Source organism: Alosa pseudoharengus, unplaced genomic scaffold (assembly GCF_046254945.1).
Source record: "Alosa pseudoharengus isolate Yale_2024_CS ecotype anadromous, Long Island Sound unplaced genomic scaffold, YU_APseudo_1.1 YU_APseudo_1.1_scf_13, whole genome shotgun sequence".
Classification (NCBI taxonomy): domain Eukaryota; kingdom Metazoa; phylum Chordata; class Actinopteri; order Clupeiformes; family Clupeidae; genus Alosa; species Alosa pseudoharengus.
In genome coordinates, this window is record NW_027468598.1 from 5,114,727 (window position 1) to 5,121,767 (window position 7,041).

The 7,041-nt window shown below is 51.8% G+C and overlaps 1 long non-coding RNA gene across 1 annotated transcript; it reads left to right on the forward strand.

Annotated features, from left to right (window-relative positions):
• Positions 1-4,695: 4,695 nt before the first annotated feature.
• Positions 4,696-6,004, forward strand: LOC143121054 (uncharacterized). Its single transcript, XR_012986385.1, has 3 exons — positions 4,696-4,795; positions 4,895-4,970; positions 5,070-6,004. It is a non-coding gene; the product is annotated as an uncharacterized LOC143121054 (long non-coding RNA).
• The last annotated feature ends 1,037 nt before the right edge of the window (positions 6,005-7,041 follow it).

Below are 7,041 nucleotides of genomic sequence, written 5' to 3' on the forward strand. Positions count from 1 at the left end.
GAGCTAGACGAGTTAAAACAGATCTTAAAGCAGCAACAACGGCAGTTAGACCAGATGACTCAGAGCATTGCACAGTTGCGCGACGTCCAGCAGCCTCGTCGTCCCCTGCGTGACCAGCCTATCATCTGCCGGAGATGCCACCGCCCAGGGCATTTTGCCCGTGAGTGTGATGGGGAAAGGGCCCTTCACCGCTCATATTCCCCCTCCTCAGCAGTCCCCTCAACTAGTGGTAGGCCTCAGCCTCCCTCACAGTCGGGAAACTAGTTCCCCCTGGGCTGCAGAGTCACAGCTTAGGTGGGGACATTGTTGACTCCGAGAGAGTGAGTGGTAGTTTGGGTACATTATCTAGCCTAATGTCTACTTGCCCTCATTTAGATGTGTGTATTGGAGGTGTATTGGTTCCTTGCTTGATAGATACAGGTTCTATGGTATCGACAGTTACAGAGACATTCTTTTTAAGACACTTTGAGCCACAGGGTCAGGACCAGATGCGGTCCTGCCAATGGCTGCAGCTCCGTGCAGCCAACGGACTGTCTATCCCTTATGTCGGCTACCTAGAGTTGGAGGTAGAACTGTGTGGTAAGACTATCCCAGGTTGTGGTATCTTGATTGTGAAAGATCCTCCTGGCCCCATGGGCTCCAGGGTACCTGGGGTGCTTGGAATGAATGTGCTTGGTAGGTGTTATCGCGAGTTGTTCGGTCAGCATGGCCCCGCCTTGTTTAAAGCTACCTCGGTGTTGCAGGCTCCCACCCTCGTGGTTGAGGCCTTGCAACAATGTCATCGAGTAGAGGTTGAGTTGCCATCTGGCCAGCTGAGTCCTGTCAAAGTTCGTGGTGGGCGAGCATTTAGAGTCCCCGGGGGAACTATGAAGCTTATTCCGTCTACCTGTTCGAGCATATATGCCCATGGCATGGTGCTGTTTGAGCCTCCAGAGTCTGGTCTACCAGCTGGATTATTGGCGTCGCCTGCACTAGTTAGGGTAGTTGGTGGTACCGCCTCTATCCCAGTGGTTAATGTGAGTACCGCAGATGTCCTTCTCTTCCCACGCACCTTGCTAGGCACTTTACAGCATGCACACGTAGTCAGCTTGCCGGCTGGAGTAACTGAAGTTCCGTCTGTTACGGCCACAGTCAGTTCCCAGATAGTTCTGGAACCTGCACCTAGCATACAGGAACAGATTGAGGCCTTGGAACTGCCAGCTCTGTCTACATCAGAGCGGGGCCAGGTCAAAGCTTTGCTCAAACGGTACCAGACAGTGTTTTCTGCTCATGATGGTGACCTGGGTTGCACAAAATTGCTGTCGCATGATATTCCGCTGGTTGATGAGGTGCCTATCCGTCAGCGATACCGGCGAATACCCCCATCCGAGTACGAGGTGGTAAAAGCCCACATTCACCAGCTCCTGGATGCACAGGTCATCAGAGAGAGCTGTAGTCCATTTGCCTCCCCTATAGTCTTGGTTAAGAAAAAAGACGGTAGCCTGCGCTTATGTGTAGACTACCGTCAGCTGAATGCCAAGACTAGGAAGGATGCGTTCCCATTGCCCCGCATCGAAGAGTCGCTGGACGCTTTGGCTGGGGCCAAGTGGTTTTCCACAATGGATTTGGCCAGTGGATATAACCAGGTCCCGGTCACGGAGGGAGATAAAGCTAAGACCGCTTTCTGCACCCCATTTGGCCTCTTCGAGTGGAATCGAATGCCTTTTGGGTTATGTAACGCTCCCTCCACGTTCCAGCGGCTTATGGAACGCCTCTTCGGTGATCAACAGTGCCACTCTTTGCTGCTGTATTTAGACGACATCGTAATTTTTTCGTCTACTGTATCTCAACATTTAGAGCGGTTGGAGCTTGTTCTGGGCCGGCTAAACCAAGAGGGGTTGAAGGCCAAGTTGCGCAAATGTGCGTTCTTTCAGCGGGAGGTCAGTTACTTGGGGCATGTCATTTCAGACCAGGGGGTTGCGACTGACCCCAGCAAGGTTGAGGCAGTGGCACAGTGGCGACGCCCAAGTAATGTCTCAGAGTTGAGATCATTCTTGGGCTTCGCCAGTTATTACCGCCGCTTTGTGGAGGGTTTCGCTAAGTTAGCGGGTCCCCTACATAAGCTGGTAGCAGCTTACGGGGGCAGTAAGTCCCGGCCACCCAAGGCGGGCTTTGCACAGGCTTGGTCCAATGACTGTCAGGCCAGCTTCGAGGCCCTGAAGGGTAAGTTAACCACCACCCCTGTCTTGGCCTATGCTGACTTCTCCCTTCCGTTCATCTTAGAGGTGGACGCCAGCTACGGGGGGCTGGGAGCTGTTCTTTCCCAGGAGCAAGGGGGCAGGGTGCGACCAATAGCATATGCAAGTCGTGGTCTACGGCCCACTGAGCGCAACACCATCAACTATAGTTCCATGAAGTTGGAATTTTTGGCGCTCAAGTGGGCCATGACTGAGAAGTTTCGAGAATACTTGCTGGGGAATAAGTGCCTTGTTTTTACAGACAACAACCCCCTTAGCCACCTGACCTCCGCGAAGCTCGGAGCCACTGAACAGCGTTGGGCAGCCCAACTGGCCCTGTTTGATTTTCAGCTTCGGTATCGCTCAGGAAAGAGTAACACCAATGCTGATGCACTGTCACGACAGTACCAGCCAGATGTAGATCCTGACTCTCTGGCCCCAGGACTTTCTCTTCCAGCCTCCTTGTTGCAGGCTATTGAACAAGGGCCGTCAGTGGCTGTCAGTCAAAATCTGGTCGTTGCCTTCCCGGGGCACACCCTAGCTGACTTGTCCTCCCTGCAACAGGCAGACCCAGTTTTGGGGAAGGTCTTGGGCTTCTGGAGGCAGAAAAAACGCCCCAGTGCTGACCAGCGTCGCACACTCTCCAAGTCAGTCCTGACCCTGCTACAACAATGGGACCGCCTGGTGGAGCAAGGGGGTGTGCTCTACCGTCGTATTTTCCGCCCAGATGGCGGTGAGGAGGTATTGCAGCTGGTTCTGCCCAGTGCCTTGAAGCAAGAGGTGCTCACCCAGTTACACCAAGATCATGGTCACCAAGGCGTTGAGAGAACATCTGAGCTGCTCCGCTCACGCTGCTATTGGCCAGGTATGACTACAGAAGTGGTGCGTTGGTGTCAGGAGTGTGACCGGTGCCAACTGGCCAAGGACACGCAACGGCCTGCCCGCACTTTCATGGGCCATTTGCTGGCAGCTCACCCGAATGAAGTCTTAGCTATTGATTTCACAACACTGGAACCCTCTGCTTCAGGGGTGGAGCATGTGCTGGTAATGACCGACGTGTTTACTAAGTACACTGTGGCCATCCCCACAAGGGATCAGCGGGCTAACACTGTAGCCCAAGTTCTAGTGTTAGAATGGTTTTATAGGTTTGGGGTGCCGGCCCGGATCCATTCGGACCAGGGTCGGAGTTTTGAGTCTTTACTCCTTCATCAGCTCTGTGACCTCTATGGGGTCCGGAAGTCCCGCACCACCCCTTATCACCCAGAGGGTAATGGCCAGTGCGAGCGGTTCAACCGCACTTTGCATGGCCTCCTGCGCACTCTGCCTGTGACTAAGAAGCGGGATTGGGTGTCCTGTCTTCCTCAGCTGTTATTCTGTTATAACACCACCCCCCATCAAGCCACAGGGGAGAGTCCTCACTTCCTTATGTTTGGGCAAGAGCCGCGCCTCCCGATCGACTTCCTACTGGGTCGGGTGCAGGAACCAGGGGTTGGAAGAGTGCATGATTGGATCCTTGAACACCAGTCCCGTCTCCAGGTAGGCTTTGAGGGAGCCCAGGAGCGATTGCGGATAGCTGCTGATCGCCGGAAGGCCCACCATGACCAATATGTCCATGGCACACCACTGGTGCAGGGTCAACAGGTGTATCTCCGCAATGTGAGTGTGAGAGGGAGACATAAAATCCAGGACCTGTGGAGCCCAGTAGTGTACCAGGTGGTTAGGGCACCGGCAGCAGGGGGTGCAGTGTACACTATAGCCCCAGTAGAGGACCCATCGCAGCAGAGGCAAGTTCACCGCACTCTCTTGAAGGCAAGGGTGGAAAGGGGCCACCCTGAACTAAGCCCATGTACCAGGACATCATTGATAGCTACACCCTCCTCACCTCCCCATGAGGTTTGCGAGGGTGATTTGTTTGTGCTGGTCCCAGAACAGTCACGAGCATCCACATCTCAGTTGGAAGCGAACCCTGATCCACCTGAAACAATCCCCGGTGCAGCGATGGTGGCTGTCTCTGAGGAGCAGCAACCGTCTGCCTCAGAGTGGCAAATGGCCTCTGACCTACCGGATCAAACCTCCAGGGGAGTGATTCCTAGTAGCGACGGAGAACAAGGGCAAGGTAACCCTGCCCTGACAGTAGTCACTAACTCTGACGAAGGCTGTGAGTCAGCGCCACGCCGTACTCCTAGAGGTAATGCGGGGCAACACTCCAATCCACACCGGCTGCCACAGTCAACACAAGGGATTCTGTAATTGCCGTGTTCCGCCTCAACCCTTTGTGTTGTATTTACTATCGTCGGGCCGACGACACAAAAAGGGGGGGTGGATTGTAGCAGGGTAGCTTGTGCTTTCCCTGTTTCCCTCTGGCAGCTGCCAGATTGGAGGTGGGTACGTTAATGAAGGGGGCGGCCCCTACATTGAGTATATTTATACGGCTAGATATCAGCTGACCGTGCGTCTTCCGTTCTCCCATTGTCGCTGGAGGAGCTAGCTTCCGTGTTTGGGTGGCTTGCGGGCAGTTTGGTTTGGCCTTACTGGAGCTAGGTTTACTGCTTGGGTCTCTTGCATCGTTCTACTACAAGGTAAGCTTTCTCTTAAAGTCACACGCGGTTTGATGCGGTCGTGACACCTGTTTATGCTTTTGTGCGACCGCATCATTAGTTTATGCTTCCTTGCTTTAGAGCGCATCCTCGCTTGGCAGTGGACTGTTTGCACGTCCAGCCTTGAGCGTTTATTCACTGGAATCGTGTCATTAAGGTATACCGATCTTCCTAATTTATGTCGGACGTTTTTTATACCCCGTTGATTGTCTCCGGGGGGTTTAATCTGCCTTGTTTGCCTGTTGTCTGGTTTTAGCACTGTTCGGTAGCCCTTCCTGTCATGTTCTTGGATTAGCTGTGCTTCCAGGTATGTAGCCTACTCTTAATTTCAGTTTCTGCATTTAGAGGTATTTGGCTTGTATTAATTCTCCTCTGTGATTTCAGACGGTGAAGTTTAACTGAAGCCTGTGCGGTGCTCCAGATTGTGGCTGCACATAAGCCTCGCCACTGCTGCTTTGTTTCCACATAAATTCTACCGTAGGCTAACCTTTGCTGTCCAGTCAGGTAGCTTCCCCCCCGGCCGTGCCACCTGGGAAGCCGCTTGCTGTACAGTATACTGTGTATTCTATGTGTTATGACTGCATGTTCTAACGTGTCCAAATGATACTGGGCTAGACTGTACTCGCCTCTATCACCACCGCCTGTTGCTATATGGTTTAGCCTTACTTTTGTGTCCATTGTCTTCACGCTGTGTGTTTTTGTTTGTTTATTTTCTTTTTTTCATTTCACTCCTAAATAGGAGAGTTGACTATGTGCTTGTGTGTGTGTGCGCGTGTGTTTGTGGCTGTGGTTGGGGTGCTTGTGAGTGTGTGAGTGTGTGTGTGCGTCTGCGGTTGAGGTGCATGCTTGTGTGTGTTCGTCTGCGGTTTAGGGTGCATGTGCATGTGTGTGTGCGTGGGCCTTGGAATCTTGTGATTGTGTCTTGCAGTGGACCATTGGGGCAGTATGCAGGGACCTCCCGCCTAGTACTAAGTGGAAGGCCCAGGGCTCTGTGTGCATAAAAGCTAAGTGTCCTACACATTGTTGTATGCTATGTCCAACTAGCCATTTTGTGACCTTCCTGCCCTCACTAAACATTGTTGCCCTTCTCTTTCTCTCTCCCTTGGTGTGTGTGGAAGACAGGAGCTGTTTGACCTCGAGCAGTGGGTCGGTGGTGGAGCCCTTTCCTCACTGGTCTTCTATTTTGTACACATCCAGGGTTTTGCTTTTTTTCTTTTGTATTTTGATCTTGCTGTGTTCACGTGTGGTGTGGTTTTGGACCCGTCCCCCTCCTCTTCAGTCTACCCCTGCCGTGGTAAGCTACAGCCCTGTTTCTCCCCACACTATCCAGTTGAGTAGTCTCTCCGGGCCCTGCGCCCCCATGGTCCACACATCTTATAACATCTTATAACTGCTCATATCCGCTTGTGTTTTAAGGAGTGATCACTCTGTTAGTACTTTGTCAAACTCTTAATAAAAAGACTTTGTATTTTTTTTGTAAATCACGTCTCCAGTCTCTTGATGTACATGCGAACCTGTGTCATTGGTTGAGAGTAACCACCCCTTTAAAACTAAACTTCTTGGGGCGCAATCCCCTAGATGGCGTAGTCGTCTAGAATCAATAACCCCTCAGCTCTGCCACATATAGCTCGTTTAAATTGGATTTTCTGGCCCTTAAGTGGGCCATTACACAGAAATTTCATGAGTACCTACTGGGTGCAAAATTTGTTGTTTTTACTGATAACAACCCCCTTGCTCACTTACAAACTGCTAAATTAAGGAGTGTAGAACAGAGATGGGCTGCTCAATTAGCAAATTATAACTTTGAGATTAAATTCCGAGCAGGGAAAACAAATGCTAATGCAGTTGCTCTGTCTCAAGTGCCCCTACAGACCAAGGACCTTGGAGGAGATGACTCTAACCTGATGGAAACAGTGTGCTCTGAGGTGGTGCATGCTTGCTGTGACACTATAGGCCTGGTGTCCCCGGCCGTCGAGCCTCTTGATGCCTCGGACCAATGCCCTGAGATGACATCTGTGGACTGGGAGCAGGCCCAAAGGAATGATTCTACAATCCGTACAGTCTTAGAGGTTCTAGGATGACGACACTTTCCACCCGCAGAAAGAGCAGGGCTCCCCATTGATGCGAAGCGTCTTTTGAAACATCGCTCCAGACTTTTCTTAAAGAATGACATCTTGTACCGTAAATTGAGAGACCCCAAAAGTTTATCAGAATGGCACCAACTGGTG